The following is a 17,972-nucleotide window of genomic DNA, read 5'->3' as shown; positions in this document are numbered from 1 at the left end:
CCCCTCATAGTTGAGGGATAGATCTTGGTTTTTGGATCTCTCAAGTTCTTCATACTGTCCAGCAGATATAAATCCCAAGTGACTCAAAGAATAGAGCTATGCTCCCCGGCAGCGGCGCCAGAAATTTGTCTTGATAACCCACAAGTATAGGGGATCGCAACAGCTTTCTAGGGTAGAGTATTCAACCCAAATTTATTGATTCGACACAAGGGGGGGCCAAAGAATATTCTCAAGTATTAGCAGCTGAGTTGTCAATTCAACCACACCTGGAAACTTAGTATCTGCAGCAAAGTGTTTAGTAGTAAAGTAATATGATAGTGGTGGTAGCGGCAACAAAAGTAAAGACAGCAAAAGTAATGTTTTTGGTATTTTGTAGTGATTGTAACAGTAGCAGCAGGAAAGTAAATAAGCGAGAACCAGTATATGGAAAACTCGTAGGCACCAGATTGGTGATGGATAATTATGCCGGATGCAGTTCATCATGTAACAGTCATAACATAGGGTGACACAGAACTAGCTCCAATTCATCAATGTAATGTAGGCATGTATTCCGTATATAGTCATACGTGCTTATGGAAAAGAACTTGCATGCCATCTTTTGTCCTACCCTCCCGTGGCAGCGGGGTCCTATTGGAAACTAAGGGATATTAAGGCCTCCTTTTAATAGAGAACCGGAACAAAGCATTAGCACATACTGAATACATGAACTCCTCAAACTATGGTCATCACCGGGAGTGGTCCCGGTTATTGTCACTTCGGGGTTGCCGGATCATAACACATAGTAGGTGACTATAGACTTGCAAGATAGGATCAAGAACTCACATATATTCACGAAAACATAATAGGTTCAGATCTGAAATCATGGCACTCGGGCCCTAGCGACAAGCATTAAGCATAGCAAAGTCATAGCAACATCAATCTCAGAACATAATGGATACTAGGGATCAAACCCTAACAAAACTAACTTGATTACATGATAAATCTCATCCAACCCATCACCGTCTAGCAAGCCTACGATGGAATTACTCACGCACGGCGGTGAGCATCATGAAATTGGTGATGGAGGATGGTTGATGATGACGACAACGACGAATCCCCCTCTCCGGAGCCCCGAACGGACTCCAAATCAGCCCTCCCGAGAGGTTTTAGGGCTTGGCGGCGGTTCCGTATCATAAAACGCGATGATTTCTTCTCTCTGATTTTTTTCTCTCTGAAAGAAAATATATTGAGTTGGAGTTGGCGTCGGAGGGCATCCAGGGGGCCCACGAGGTAGGGGGCGCGCCCTAGGGGGGGCCTCCACCCTCGTGAGAAGGGTGTGGGCCCCCTGGTCTTCATCTTTGGCGAGAATTTTTATTGTTTTTTCTAAGATGTTCCATGGAGTTTCAGGTCATTCCGAGAATATTTGTTTTTTGCACATAAAACAACACCATGGCAATTCTGCTGAAAACAATGTCAGTCCAGGTTAGTTCCATTCAAATCATACAAGTTAGAGTCCAAAACAAGGGCAAAAGTGTTTGGAAAAGTAGATACGACGGAGACGTATCATTATGTCGAGTGGAATTGGGATATCCGAGTGGAATATACCATCGAGTGGATTACACTTCAGGGTTATTTCATTCGGTATCTTCTGTAGATCTTTGTATGCCTTTGACTCTAGGGCAGTGTCCTTAGGTAGGGTGTCTAGGTAAGACCTACGACCCTACCTAGGTACGTGTCATCATCATTAGCCCCTCAATGGATTGAGGTTCGAGTGAAGAAGGGTTGAAGTGGACTCCAACTCGATTCAATGCTTCAGATGCGTGTTACCAAGGTCTTGAAAGCATACTGGTACTTTAACCCTACATCAGTTGCCTCGATCGATTCTGACTTCTGAAATTACCGAGTGAATTATGCTGCAAACTTTCGAGCAAAGTGGAATTTGATATCTTTGGTGTGATTGAATGCTCTGCGGTTCCCGGATCTCACGCGATTCAAAACTTTGGAGAAGCACGCGAGACGGGGCGTGGCGCACTAAGCGGAGCGAGTAGACAGGGCCTCCTCGATCTTTGCGCCACCTTTTTTGCCACATATCGAGCCAACACCTGTTGCGGGATGTGATAAGATCGCTCGGGCCCATAGGTCAGCCACTCAGAAGCAGGTCCATAAAATGTGTCGTTGCCGATGCGGAGCACTATGCACCTCATTTGTTCCCCTTCCTCTCTTCTTCTCCACTCTGCATCTCCTTGCTCGCCGCACCTCCACCTGACTCGCTCGAGCTCCGTCGCCATGGCGAAGGACAAGACTGCGGCTATTGAGCACGCAAAGAAGGCGACGACGGTGAAGGGCAAGAATATGGCGAGGGTGTCGACGTCGTAGTCCGGTCTGCCGCCTGGTTGGATCCAGGGGGACTAGCCATTCCACCGTGGTGAAGGAGGATGTGGAGAACCTCGCCAACGACGGCCTGATCGCCCATGGGTCTTGGAGGCTATCCAAGGGAGAATCTGAGCCCCAGCCGCGCGTGGGTGAGTGTGTCCTTATCACTACCTATGTCGAGCGTGGTTTCTCTCTTCCCCCGCATCCGTTCTTTTCGGGTTCCTTGAATATCTTCCACACCCAGATCCACCATTTCCCTCCCAACACGATTTCGTATCTTGCTGTGTTTGTCTGAATGTGCCAAAACTTCCTGGGGTGTGATAACCCACAAGTATAGGGGATCGTTTGTAGCCTTCTTCGATAAATAAGAGTGTCGAACCCAACGAGGAGCTAAAGGCAGAACAAATATTCCCTCAAGTTCTATCGACCACCGATACAACTCTATGCACACTTGACGTTTGCTTTACCGAAAACAAGTATGAAACTATTTTCTAGGTGTGATGCTAGAACTACTTTGCAAGAATAAAACTAGAAGTATTTTGCAAGATAATAAAAGTTAGGTGATTAGAAAAAGGCATTGTGTCAACAAGAAAGTTATTTGTCCCTAGGCAATTGATAACAAGTACCGGTAATCATTCTTGCAATTCTATATGAAGGAGAGGCATGAGCTAACATACTTTCTCTACTTGGATCATATGCACTTACGATTGGAACTCTAGCAAGCATCCGCAACTACTAAAGATCATTAAGGTCGTGAAACCCAACCATAGCATTAAGTATCAAGTCCTCTTTATCCCATACGCCATAGCCCACCTACTCGGGTTTAAGCTTCTGTCACTCTCGCAACCCACCATAAGCGAACCATGAACATATTGCAACTCCCTAAAGTGGGGGACCCTCAAGTTTGCGTGAGAATGGAGGGCACCATAGGACAACACCATAGATAAAATATACAATCATACCAACCAAGATCACAATTAACCCACGGGACAAAACGGATCTACTCAAACATCATAGGATAACCATAGATCATTGGGAAATAATATATGGAGTTGAGCACCATGTTTAAGTAGAGATTACAACGGGGAGAAGAGGTGTTACACCGCTTCATAGAGGGGGAGAAAGTTGGTGTTGACGGTAGAAAGATTGTTGATGTAGATCGCCATCCTGGTCGTTGCCCCGGTGGCACTACGGCGCCACCGGAAGTGAGGGGGAGAGAGCCTCCTCCTCCTTCTTCTTCCTTGGCCTCCCCCCTAGATGGGAGGAGAGTTCTCCCTCTGGTACTTGGTCTCCATGGCGGCGGAGGGGCGGGAGCCCCTCCGAGATTGGATCTCCCTCTCTATTCTCTTCTGTTTCACGGTCCCCAGATCTAGCCGAAAACCATTTCTTATATTCCGGGAGATCCGTAACTCCGATTGCGCTGAGATTTTAACACGATTTTTTTCCTGGATATAAGATTCCTTGCGCCTGAAGTAGAGCTCCAACTGAGGTACGAGGTGAGCACAACCCACCACCGCGAGCCAGGCTCCTCTGGCGCGCCCTGGTGTTTTGTGGGCTGTGTGGGCCTCCGTTTGCGGTGATTCCAACTCCCAAAAATCACATATATTCAAAAATAATGCTCCGTGAAATTTTATTGCATTTGGACTTCATTTGATATGGATACTCTGCGATACAAAAAACATGTAGAAAACAGGAACTGGCATTGGGCACTGGATCAATAGGTTAGTCCAATAAATCATATAAAAAGTTGCCAAAAGTATGTAGAAGTTGTATAATATTGGCATGAAACAATCAAAAATTATAGATACGGTAGAGACGTATCAACATCCCCAAGCTTAATTCCTGCTCGTCCTCGAGTAGGTAAATGATAAAAAAGATAATTTTTGATGTGGATTGCTACCTAGCATAAACTTGATCGTATATCTAATCATGGCATGAATATTAAGACATAAGTGATTCATAGCAATAGTCTATAATTTGAAATAAAGACATCAATACTCAGGCATCCCAACAAACAATCATGTCTTTCAAAATATCAATGTAAAGAAAGCTATCCCAACAAAATCATATAGTCTTGTCATGCTCTGTCTTCTTAACACAAAGTATTTATCATGCACAACCCCGATGACAAGCCGAGCAATTGGTTCATACTTTTTAACGCGCTTCAACTTTTTCAACTCTCATGCAATACATGAGCGCAAGCCATGGATATAGCACTATGGGTGGAATAGAGTATGATGATAGGGGTAAATAAAAAGAAGACAAAAGGGTAAGAAAGTCTCACATCGACGCGGCTAACCAACGGGCTATGGCGATGCCCATCAATTGATATCAATGCAAGGAGTAGGGATTTCGATGCAACAAATGCACTAAGATCTATAAGTGTATGAAAGCTCAATATGAAAACTAAGTGGGTGTGCATATAATCCTATAATGAAAAATTCCCACTAGTATATGAAAGTGACAACATAGGAGACTCTCCATATGAAAAACATGGTGCTACTTTGAAGCACAAGTGTGGTAAAGGATACTAACAATGCCCCTTCTCTCTTTGTTTATTTTTTCTTTTTCTTTTTTTTCTTCTTTTTAATTTTTTTTCTTCTGCTTCTTTTTCCTTTTTCCCTTTTTCTTTTTCTCTCATTGTCTGGAGTCTCATCCCGACTTGTAGGGGAATCATAGTCTCCATCATCCTTTCCTCACTGGGGCACTGCTCTAAAAATGAATAATGATGATCATCACACTTCTATTTACTTATAACTCAAAAGAAATACAAATTACAACTCGATACCTATGACAAAGTATGACTCTATATGAATGCCTCTGGCATGTACTAGGATGTGCAATGATCTAGCGTAACATGTATGAAAAATGATGAACGGTGGCTGAGCCACAAGCCACAACTACTATGTCATCTATATGATCATGCAAAGCAATATGACAATGAATGCTCAAGTCATCAAACAGAAGCGATGGAAGTTGCATGGCAATATATCTCGGAGTGGCCATGGAAAAGCCATAATAGGTAGGTATGGTGGCTGTTTTGAGGAAGATATAATAAGGCTTATGTGTGATAGAGCATATCATATCATGGGGTTTGGATGCACCTGCGAAGTTTGCACCATGTCTCGAGGTGAGAAAGGGCAATGCACATTACCGTAGAGGCTAGCAAATTGCGGAAAGGTAAGAGTGCGTATAATCCATGGGCTCACATTAGTCATAAAGAACTCATATACTTATTGCAAAAGTTTATTATCCCTCGAAGCAAAGTACTACTACGCATGACCCTAGGGGGATAGATTGGTAGGAAAAGACCATCACTCGTCCCTGACCGCCACTCATAAGGAAGACAATCAATAATAAATCATGCTCCAACATCATAGCATAACGAGAGATTATACGTGCATGTTTCGGGAATCACAAACCTTAACACCAATATTCTTACTAAACACAACCATTTACTAGTACCTCCCACATATTCCATCTCTATATCGCAAAACTATTGCAAGGAATCAAACATATCATATTTAGTGATCCATAAGTTTTATGTAGGATTTTATGACTAACCATGCAATTGACCAAAATTCCTGTTGACTCTCTAAAGAGATATAAGTGAAGCAAGAGAGTTTAATTCTTTCTATAAAAAATCATGCTGTAACAAATATAAGTGAATCAAAAGAGTATTCTTCAAATAACGGTTTTTCTATGTGAAGAGAAACAGACAATCCAAACTTCAAATGATATAAGTGAAGCACATGAAGCAGTCTATAAAGCCATACTCAAAAGATATAAGTGAAGTGAAATGAGATTTCTATAAATCAACAATGGACTATCTCATACCAGCATGGTGCATAAAAGAAAAATGAAAACTAAATGCAAAAGACGCTCCAAGATTTGCACATATCACGTGAACGAAACAAATCCGAAAACATATCGATACTTGTTGAAGAAAGATGGGATGCCTTCTGGGGCATCCCCAAGCTTAGACGCTTGAGTCTCCTTGAATATTTACTTGGGGTGCCTTGGGCATCCCCAAGTTTGAGCTCTTGCCTCTCCTCCTTCTCCTCATATAGAGACCTCCTCGATCTTCGAACACTTCATCCACACAAAACTTAACCAAACTTTTAGTGGCGGGGTTAGTGAATATGGCAATGAAATCCCATCATGTACTACTGTAACATTATTGTATAACTATAAACAAACATTACCCACTATATGCTATCACAATTCTATGTCCCCAAGTCAAGGAGGCTTCAACAAGAATTCAAACATACGCAAATAATGAAGCTATAACAGCAATCTATGAAAACATGACAGTCTGTAAAGAATTGAACATCCACCATACTTCTGTAACTCAAAAAATTCTGAAAAATTAGGACAAAATAAAAAATTTGTATATAAAGACAATACAAAAAGTTCCAGAACCGTTTGACATTCCAGTAAAAAACGTAAAATCAAGCACTACGACCAAAGTTTCTATTTGCACCGCACAAACCAACAAGCATTTTAATCATCCTAAAGGCAAACCTTGGCACATTATTTTTATAATAAAATGGAACTGTACAAGGGGATAATTATTTTTTTGAGAATCTTCATGAAAAATTCTACATTATTTCCATGAGCATGAACATAAGTGTTCAAGGTCGACCCTCACTTCTCCAATGCATAACTTCCAATCGCTTCTCTTTTGTGAAAAGGTTTTTAAGTTCCCCTCTATATTTTTTGTTTTTAAACTTTATAAAAGCACTCAACAGAAAGAAATGACTCTATAAAACTTCCGGGTTGTCTCCCTCGCAGCACTTTCTTTAAAGCCATTAAGCTGGGCATAAAGTGCTCAAGTAATGAATCCACCCGGATCCCATGGTATATCAAAGCCAATTTTAGTTAACAGTGATTTGGCATTTAGTAATGAGCACAAAGCAACATATATCATGGAATGACGAAGTCTAACTCTCTTCCTATGCATTGGCATGTCATAAAAGAACAATTCATGCACATCAAGTAAAGGCCAATACATAGCATAAGCAGTTTCTTGCAATTTTATCGTGTGGGAAACATAAAGAGGTGGAGATGTAGTTCCCCTCTCATAATAATTGCAAGTAGGAGTAGCAAGCACATGCATATTATACTCATCAAAATCATCATGCACAACGGTAGAAGGCAACCCATCAATGTAATCCTTAATAAGTGCAAACTTCTCCGACATAGTGTAGTTGGGAAAATTCAAAAAGATAACATGACTATCATGTGTGGGTGCAATAGCAACAAGGTCATTCTTAACATAACGAACTATAGCAAGTTCATCTCCGTAAGCATAATTCATATTGGCATCATGGCCACAAGACTCAAGTTCATCAAAAAGGGATATTTCAAAAGAATCAATGGGATCATAGCATTTATCATAGCAGTCATCCTTCGGTAAGAACCAAGGGGCATTAAACAATGTATGGGATAAAGAGTTACTCTCATTAGAAGGTGGGCATAAGTGATCAATCCGCTCTTCCTCCTTTTGTTCTTTGCTCTCCGCTTCATCTTTTTCATCCAATGAGCTCACAGTTTCATCATTTTCTTCTTCCATAGACTCCTGCAAAATGTTAGTCTCTTCTTGGATAGCGGAGTTATTCTCAATAAATACATCAATATCGTAATTGTATTTATAATTATCATACCAATATTTAAGGATAGCAAGATTTTCAGGTCTATAAACTGAATCATCAAAATCTTCAAACTTTTCAAACAAAGATTCCATTTCATATGCACCCTTAAAAGCAACAAATTCTTCTATTCGTTCCACATCATAGTAATCATATATACCATTAGCATAAGAAGCTAAGGTTTCATTATCATTGAATTTGCATGAAAAGGGAAGATGTGGAGCATTCATTCTAGATCAACAAGTATAATCATATCTCAAGCATAGATTCCAAGCATACCACTTCAATATATGAATTTGATCCCATAAAAATTTCCATTTATGAGTCAAGCAATAATCCCTAAAGTATTCACGTTGATCCAACTTTACTCCCATTATCAAGTTGAATGGGATCTTCTAAGGATTACCAAAGTAGTGTATAATATTTTTCACATAACAAGCATCGAGGGTTTTAGGAGGCTCCCCATCTCCATGAGTAGCAAGTACAACTAATTGTTTTGGTGTTTCGTGTTACATATCCATAATTGAAAATAGAGAACAACTTGGAACAGGAAATAAAAACTACTTAGTGATAAAGCAAACAAGCACACATGAGAATATTCACCGCACGCTATTGCTCCCCCGCAATGGCGCCAGAAAAAGGTCTTGATAACCCACAGTATAGGGGATCGTTTGTAGCCTTCTTCGATAAATAAGAGTGTCGAACCCAATGAGGAGCTAAAGGCAGAACAAATATTCCCTCAAGTTCTATCGTCCATTGTCGGCATTCTGGGAACGGGGGTCCCTAGAGTTGCCTGCCTACGGCCTGCGGCGTGGTTCAAAGGGGGCCCCAGCGCGGCCCATCTTCACCAACACAAACCCAAGACCCTCGCGAGGGGCCAAGCCTCGCGGGGCGGACGACGCGGAGCTTCCTCAGGCACGGCCTCGTCAGGCTGGCTCACGAGGAGGCGGAGAGATCAAGGCGGGGTACCTCACGAGGTGCCCGTGACGCAAGCCATGACGACCGAGGGCGCCAGGCGGGTGCCAGCCCGCGCAGTGTCCTCCTTTCCTCTTTGGTGCAAAGGGGCAAGCACAGCCGTGAAGTACCGAGGCATTAGGCAAAGGTTGCCATTCCGGTGCAACGAGACCAAGACCAGGAGGACTACAAGACGAAGGTCACCGTGGAGCCCAAGACGGCGTCATCACCAGAGCTTTGCGCAGGCGAAGACTACTTTTGTCAAGATAGCTGATACTAGTTGTCCCCCTTCAAATTAGCCCGCCATTGTTGGCTCCCTTCCCGCTCCCTTCCCGCTCGATATTTGGGAAGAGGACCAGGGCCTCTATAAATAGGATCAGCCACCCGCAAGAGGGAGACAGAAACAGAGAGCTGAGGGGTTCGGAGAAGGAGGCTCTTGAGAGAGGGGTTTAGATCAGATAGGGAGAGAGAGAGAAGGGTGACTGAGCTCCTCCCAGCAGTTCATCGCCCCAGCCAAGAACAGACCCTCGCGAGGCTGTTCTTCCTTGTATTGTTCATCATCATCAGCCCAAGAGGCAATCCACCACACCACATACTGGAGTAGGGTATTACACCAAAACGGTGGCCCGAACCAGTATAAACCCTGTGTCTCTTGTGTTGTTCTTTCCATAGTTTAGATCCTAGCAAGGCGGAGGGGTACAGGTAGGTAGGAGGCGAAATCTCTGCGCGCACCCCAGTGTTCGAACCTCAAGGGTCTGCCGGAAGCCAAAATCCGACATTTGGCGCGCCAGGTAGGGGTGCGCCGGGATTCGTCTTCGACCACCCCGTTCTCCTCCGACCATCACGCCCATGTCTGACGCTCGTCGGGCCCGCGCCGAGCGCCGGGCCGCACTCGCTTCCCGCGTCGCCCAGACGGCCCCTGTCAGCGGGCGTCCTTGCTGTTCCCCATCACCTGCCGTCAACGCCGCCACCGGCCCGGTGGGGGACGAGCAGCAAGCATCGTCCTAGCATCCATCCGTGCGACAAGACGGCCGCACCACAACTCCCTTGCTCACCCCAGCTGGCTCTTCGTCCCACGCGCTCCGCACGCCCATGGAGGCTCGGGATGCACTCATCACGGCAAACGAGCTCCTGCGCTACCGTCCGGTCGACGACATGTACGAAGAATGGCTCGACCGCGTCACCGAGCTCGTCCGCGCCGCAGGGGGCTCTCCTGCACCGTCTGTTCCGCTGCACCGCACCCCGCCCCGCGCGGGCGATGAAGCTCCGGCGGCGCCCCGGCCGCCTCCTCCTTAGGAAGGCGCCATGGCTCCAAGGCGCGTGGCCCCTGGGCGGAACCCGCTCCATCAGGTGCCAGTGCGGCAAGAGCAGAGCTATCAAGAAGTCCCTCGCCCGCAAGAAGCTGCCCGGGCGCTCCCTACTCCAGCACGTCGCGACCATGCTCCTGCTCCCGCGCGTCAAGACCCCGTGCTGCTCCCAGCTGCAGTGTGTGGGGACATGCAAGACCAAGCTCCCCGTCATCCAAGACCTCCTGTGGCCACAGCAGGATGCCGCGCCTTCACTGCCGAGCTACGCAGCGTCGCGTGGCCCGGCAAGTTCAAGCCGGACTTGCCTCCTCGCTACGACGGCACAGCTGACCCTGCGGAGTTCCTCCAGCTCTACGAGCTGGGCATCGAAGCTGCCAACAGAGACGAGAAGGTCATGTCGAACTGGTTCCCCATGGCACTCAAGGACGGGGCCCGCATCTGGCTCCTGAACCTGGCTCCAGGCACAATCTCCTCCTGGGACGAGATGCGCACTCGCTTCATCGCCAACTTCCAAGGCACTCGCGACCGGCCACCCGCCGTGAGCGACATGCGTCGCATCAAGCAACAGTCCGGGGAAACCCTGCAGAAGTACATCCAGCGCTTCAACAACGGGCGCCTCAAGATTCCCAAGGTGACCGAGGAGGCCATCATCTCGGCCTTCTCCAACGGCGTGCGCGACGTCAAGATGAAGGAGGAGCTGGCGATGCATGAAGACCTGTGCACTTCCTTGGAGCTGTTCAACCTGGCAACCAAGTGCGCCAGGGCCGAGGAAGGGCGTCTCTCCCTCCTCGAGCTGCCTGCCGCAGACCTAGAAGAGAAGAAGCCCAAGGCCAAGGATGTGAAGCGCAAGGGGGCTGCCATGCTCGCGGCAGAACCAGACACCAAGCGAGGTAGAGATTAGCCCAAACCTTCCAAGGGCAGCCGGTACTGTGTGTACCACGACCTCCACACTCACAACACCAACGAATGTCAAGAGCTCCGAGCTGTGCGAGAAGGAAGGATCAGCCGTCGCCCTGACCGCAGTGACCGGGGCTACGACCGAGGAGGAGGAAGGAACGCAGGACGCTGGGAAGACCGTGGCCCGCACCAAGGGTGGCGCGATCAACCTCGCGAGGATCGCTGGCAAGACCCGCCTCACGAGGATCGCTGGCAAGACCCGCCTCGCGAGGGAGGCTGGAGGGATCAGCCTCGTGAGGAAGACGGAGGGATCAGCCTCGCGAGGATCGCCCGCAAGGCAACGCATGCCTCCCACCGCTGCCTCCGCAGCCAAGGAGAAACGAGGACCGCCACCAGGACGAGGGGGCTGGGGGCTTCCAGGAGCCGCGCGTGATCGCCTACATCCTGGGCGGGGCACAAGCCCCAGCCTCTCAGCGCATCTTCAAGCAGTTCGCCCGCGAAGTGAACACAGTCCTCCCCAGGCTCAAAGCCACACACCCTCTCAGGTGGTCGGAATGCGCCATCACGTTCAGCTCAGCAGATCAGCTCAAGTGTGTGGCTACAGCCGGAATCCTCCCGATGCTTTGTTCCCCAATCATCAGCAACGTGGTGGTCCCCAAGACCCTCATCGATGGCGGGGCAGGGCTCAATGTCCTGTCCGTGGAAACATTCAACAACCTCCAAGTGCCCTACAGCCAGCTTCAGCCAACCAAGCCTTTCTCCGGTATTACCGACGGCTCCACGGTCCCGATTGGGTAGGTCCGCCTCCCTGTCACCTTCGGGGCACGCGACAACTACCGCACCGAGCTCATCGACTTCGACGTCGCTCACATTCGCCTGCTGTACAACGCCATCCTTGGGTACCCAGCGCTGGCCATGTTCATGGCCGTAACTCACCACGGCTACAACGTCCTCAAGATGCCAGGAAGCGGCGGAGTCATCACGGTGCCCTGTGAAGAGAAGGACGCGGTGTGTTCCCTGGAACGAGCCTTTCAGGCCGCGTCACTGGAAGACCCGGATCGTGGAAGCAGGGGGCCTCCCGAGACCGCCCCTAAGAAGAAGAAGACCTCGTCTGGCCTGACCACTCAGGAGGAAGTCCCCTCTGGGCCCGCGCCTGCCCAGGGGGAACCTCCTTCCATCGCATAGGAAAGCGCGCCCGGCACCCTCCTCAGGCAGGGCTCGGGGGCTCTCCCCTAGAGGGCCACCGACCTAGCTAGGGTCACGAGGGAGGCGCTTGGGCACCACCTGGAGGCATGTTTTGAAGCATGTTTCCCTCAAGAAGGAGCAAGGCAAGGAGATCCAGACCCTCAGGAGTTCGTCAGCAAGGCCATTGAGGAGCTACAGGAGTCAAGAGTCATGAAAGGCGGCCGCCGCCTACCAGCAGTGGCTCCCCATCCAGGCGAGGATGGTGGGCTGCGCGTCTGCATCGACATACCAGGGCTCAACCGAGTTGCCTCTCTGGAGCGCCTCTGGCCCTCGCGAGTGGGGCGCTGCGGAGGCCCACCCCACAGCTATGTTCGCATGCCTTACGGCTTGCCGAACGCGGCTGACACATACCAACGCCTCATGAGGGGCATCACGGAAGCACGAGAAGCCAGGCATTCCGTAGCCCTGGCAGGGATGGAGATGGCCCGCGAGGAGCCGCCAGCGCCTCTGGAGCCTCCCGAGGCCCCTGGGCCTGGGGGCTCGTGAGGATCAGCTCCCGCAGCCCACCGAGCCTGCTACACCAACGCTCCTTCGTCCTCAACATCATCAAGTGACATCTTTGGAGTTTTATTTACAGCTGGGAGCGCCCCCCAGGGCTGCATTATTCCCAGGCCGCGTGGGTCCGTCCCTGCGGCGTGTATCCCTTTTTTATTCCATGTCGTTAGCTTACCTTGATGGGGGCGTCCCTCGGGCTGCATGATCCCCAAGCCGCTCGGGCTAGGCCCAGCGGCATGTATCCCATTTGCGTTTATTTCCGATTATGCGTTAGACCCACCATGCTTGATTATTTGATGCCGGTCCATGGCACCTCTTCTTCTCCATGCCGACCACTTGCACGTTAAAGGGGGGTACCTGAGCATCGCGACTCAGGGCTCTTACTGGCTCTCCAGCCCTCACCCTCTGGCCTTGTCCATGGCATCGCGACCTGGCATACCAGCGACGGCTGAGACCAGATCGAGGGCCGGGACCCGAGGACGTAGAGTGCCGACATCTAACGAAATTTGCAGGGACACATCACAAGATAAGGCCCAGTGCCAGGCGCAACCCGCCTAGAGGTAGGGCCCCGTGAGTCCCGTGCTGGCTCACGGGTGCCCAGATACACCTCGCCAGGCGCTACCGTGCCAGCCACGTGTCAGGGCGGGGCTGTACACGCCCCAGGGGCTCCTCCCAGAGGGGGGCCCCCTCCCACGTACCAGTGGAAGCACCATGCTCCGTGCTGGCTGACGACACTGCCGAGGAGCGGCTATGCCCGTACACATACGGTAGCGCTATGCTCCGCGCTGGTGGTAAACAACTAAGGGTGGCCCCCGGGCCGCATCAACCTCAGGGAGCCCAGAGCTCAGTGTCTAGCCTCATCGTAACGCCTCCCTTCGGGAGTGCCGCGCGAGGGGGCTAGGCACGGGGGCTACACCTGGGTCACACCCAGACGCACGCCGCCCAGCTAGGTCCCCCCGGGCCTGGTTCGTCGCGCATCTCTCCCCGAGCGGAGCCAAGGTACGAAGGCCATTTGAGCGTCAAGGGGGACTCATGAGCATCGCGACTCAGGAGCCTTACTGGTCACGTAGCCCCTCACTCCGTGGCCCCGTCCTGGTTTCCGGTCGGGACCAACGCTGGGTGAGGCACGCGCGCGACCGGGCTCTGCAGACGTAGAACGGTAGATCCACCCGCATCACACCTCCCTACTTGTTGTTCGTGCGCCAAGGGGGACTCCTGAGCATCGCGACTCAGGAGCCTAACTTGTCACGTGGCCCCTTACTCCTTGGCCCCGTCCTGGTTTCCGGTCGGGACCAACGCTAGGTGAGGCATGCGCGGGGCCGGGCTCTGCCGGCGTAGAACATAAGCAAGTAGGAAGGAAAGGCGCAAATTTCAAGGAATTCAAAAGAAAATAATATAGTCCACACTATTATCTCAATGCCAAACACAAGTTTAAATGCCTCCCCGAGGCATGATACATGTGCAGGAATTAAAGGCAGGACAGGAGCCGCGACGGAGTCACTTGTCGGCGGTGGAGCGGCGCGGATTGGGTACGCCTCACGGAGTGGTGGGGTTGGCAGCGCCTTGCTTCGGCTTGGTGCTGAAGGCCCGGAACTTCCCTAGCAGGGCCTCTGCGCGACCCTTCACGGCCTCGGCGGCGGCAGCGGCATGCTCGCCGCTCACTGGCTCCAGCAGGCTATCGAGGTCAACACAGAGATCGCGAAGGTAGATGTGGGTGAGGACCCGCGTCTGTGCTGCAGAAGACAGGACACACGCCTCGGCGTCGGCCGTGGGGCCAAAGCCAAGGGCGACATCTTCAAGAGCGTGAACCAGGAAGGGAAGCAGCTTGGCGGGGCCGTCCTCAGCGCCAGCCAGTGGGCTCTCCAGGCCGCTATCATAAAGCGTCCTCAGTGAGGAGCGAGCCCTCGCCTCCATCTCCGTGAAGGCCACGCGGTCCTCGGCAAGAACCAGGGCCTCGTCGTCCAACTTGGCCTTCCTCGCCCCCAACTCCTGCTCTAGCGCGCCTAGGCGGTCGCGGCGTTTCTTGAGCTTGACCTCCCTCTCCTTGAGAGCCGCCTCGCGAGCCTTCACGCCTTCTTCTTGCTCTTGGCGAAGGCGGACCTCGTTCGCGAGCTGGTCCCGCAAATCTTGTAGTTTGCCCTCCAGCGCCTTGCAACGACCACGGACGTCGACCACCTCCCCCAGGGCTGCGTCACGAGCAGCCTTCGCCTCAAGGACGGCCTGCTTCTCCTCATCGCATGCCATCGAGGCCTGGACCAGCGCCGCCCGAATCGAAGCATCGGAGCAAACCCATCCTGAAGCCAGCTCCAAGCGCCCGGCCACCAAGCGGGGGTCGGCGCCAAGAAGATCCTGACGCAGTCGGTCTAGCTCAGCAACAGCACGATCCAGAATGGCAGAAGGAGTCCGAGAGACAGCAGCCGGTGGAGTAGGAGGAGAAGACGGCAGCGCGGCCGCAGCATCCTGAGGCGGAGTCTGCCGCGCCCCGACAGCTGTAGTGGCAGCGGCAGGCGAGAGCACCTCGGGAGCAACTTGGGCCGAGGGGGCTGAGCTCGCCCCAGCCGGCTCAGCCAGGCCTCGCGAGGACAACCGGGCAGGAGAAGCCTGTGCGTCGCGGTCACCCTCCTTCGCAGGCAGAGGCGCTGCCACGGGTGGAACCTCGGGAGCCCCCTTCGGCTTCTTTGCTGCGGGCGCCAGCCTATCCGAGAGATGCGGATGTCAAGCCTCAGAAGCAGAGCAAGAGATAAAGACAGGAATTGAATGCTTACGGGTCGTCGCCAGTGAGCTCAAGCGGCCTCCGGCCAAATTTGATGCCTGAAAGTCGGCTGGAAGGGTCAACCTCGGGAAGCTTGGAGGCGGAAGGTGCGTCTGCGGTCCGCCCCGGGGCCGGGGCAGACCCGCGGGGGATCATCCCGGTCCTGTCCTTCTTCGGGATCGGGGGTGAGCTCCCGCCGTCTTTCTCATCGTTGTCCTCGTCGTCGTCTTTGTCGTCATCCTCGTCGTCATCGCTCGGAGAGAGGCGGAGAACGCGGGACCTGCGCCGGGGGAGGGGAGCCCTCGACTCTCTGTCAGTCGCCTCGGAGTCAGGCCCTTTTCCCCGCTCCCCTCCTTCCTCCTCTTCACTAGAGTCGTCGGAGGGCACGTCCACCGGTTCCTCGGGAGTTTCCACGGGCACGAGCCCATCCCCGTTGAAGACGGGCATGGACTTCACCACCTGTCCCAGTCGTCACGGAGGAACAAGGGCGTCGGAGCGCCCGCCGACCTCGCCACATCGCCCCCGACCAGAGCTTGGAGGACCGCAGCCAGATCTCCGTCGGCTAAGGCCGCGGGGCTCGGATGGGGCCTCCACATCGGAAGTGAGTACTGCCGAAGCGGAGCCAGCTGGTGCTCTAGGAATTCCCTCAGTAGCGACGCGCTGGTCAGCTTCGCCGCTGCCATATTGGCTGGCCTCAGATCCACGTCCATCTTCTCCAACATCAGCTTCGCGCGGGGGTCCGTGAGCTCCGCTCGACCCCAATTGCTGGAGCTCGTGGGCTGCTCCGTGGGCAAGATCAGCCGAGGGTGGATGCGCCCAGCACCCACCAAGACCCACTTGCTCCTGAAGCCCTCAATCCTTTTTCCGGGGTTCGAAATGGCAATGGCGCCACCGTACACGACGAAGCTCGCGCACGCGGAAGCAGTACCACGAGAGGTCCAGAGGTAGAATTAGTGGCGCAGCAAGGCCACTGAGGGCTGCACCCCTACGTGAGCCTCGCAGTAATAGGCGAAGATTGCCAGGAGAAGGACGGAGTTGGGGTGGAGATGCAGGGCTTGTAGCTTATAGTGGCGGAGGACAGAGAGGAAGAACTCGGAGAAGGGAGGCACCAGGCCAGCAGCAATGGCACTTACGAAGAGCGGATAGAAGGTGCTCCCTTGACCCTCAGGGGTGGCGGAGCCGTCTTTAAACACCTTCGCCCCATTGTTGCCCCACGCCGTCGCCATCCGGCGCAACCGAGCAAGGCTCGCCTCCGACACGTTCGGCGGATCCAGGGTAGACGAGTACCAAGCTACGGCCGGGGGCTGACGAGGCGCCATGGCATCCTAGGTCACACGGTCGGAGTGGATCTGGAAATTTTGGAGGAAGGAGAGGCGCAAGAAAAGGGACCTGAGCAGCAACCGGGGAAAGCAAGAAGCGAAGCCTAGGAGGATGCCGCACCTTTATCAACTCGCGCGGTTGCTAGGGCGCCCACGTCCAACCAACCGCCACGCGGCGCCCAAGGCCGCAGGCTGTTAGGGCCCGCGGCGCTTCGCTCTTGCCCTTCCGCCTCCCTGCACGGCCAAGTCTGGGCGCGCCTTGGGCCCGGGGGCTACTGTCGGCATTCTGGGAACGGGGGTCCCCAGACTTGCCTGCCTGCGGCCTGCAGCGTGGCTCAAAGGGGGGGCCCAGCGCGTCCCATCTTCACCAACACAAACCCAAGACCCTCGCGAGGGGCCAAGCCTCGCGGGGCAGATGACGCGGAGCTTCCTCAGGCACGGCCTCGTCAGGCTGGCTCACAAGGAGGCGGAGTGATAAGGCGGGGTACCTCACGAGGTGCCCGTGACGCAAGCCATGACGACTGAGGGCGCCAGGCGGGTGCCAGCCCGCGCAGTGTCCTCCTTTCCTCTTTGGTGCAAAGGGGGCAAGCGCAGCCGCGGAGTACCGAGGCATCAGGCAAAGGTTGCCATTTTGGTGCAACGAGACCAAGACCAGGAGGACTATGAGACGGAGGTCACCGTGGAGCCCAAGACGGCGTCATCACCAAAGCTTTGCGCAGGCGAAGACTACTTTTGTCAGGATAGCTGATACTAGCTGTCCCCCTTCAAATTAGCCCGCCATTGTTGGCTCCCTTCCCGCTCGATATTTGGGAAGAGGACCAGCGCCTCTATAAATAGGATCAGCCACCCGCAAGAGGGAGACAGAAACAGAGAGTTGAGGGGTTCAGAGAAGGAGGCTCTTGAGAGAGGGGTTTAGATCAGATAGGGAGAGAGAGAAGGGTGACTGAGCTCCTCCCAGCAGTTCATCGCCCCAGCCAAGAACAGACCCTCGCGAGGATGT

This window comes from Triticum dicoccoides, chromosome 3A (assembly GCF_002162155.2).
Source record: "Triticum dicoccoides isolate Atlit2015 ecotype Zavitan chromosome 3A, WEW_v2.0, whole genome shotgun sequence".
In the NCBI taxonomy this organism is placed as follows: Eukaryota; Viridiplantae; Streptophyta; class Magnoliopsida; order Poales; family Poaceae; genus Triticum; species Triticum dicoccoides.
The sequence above is the reverse complement of the archived record's forward strand: the minus strand, read 5'-3'. Positions refer to the sequence as shown.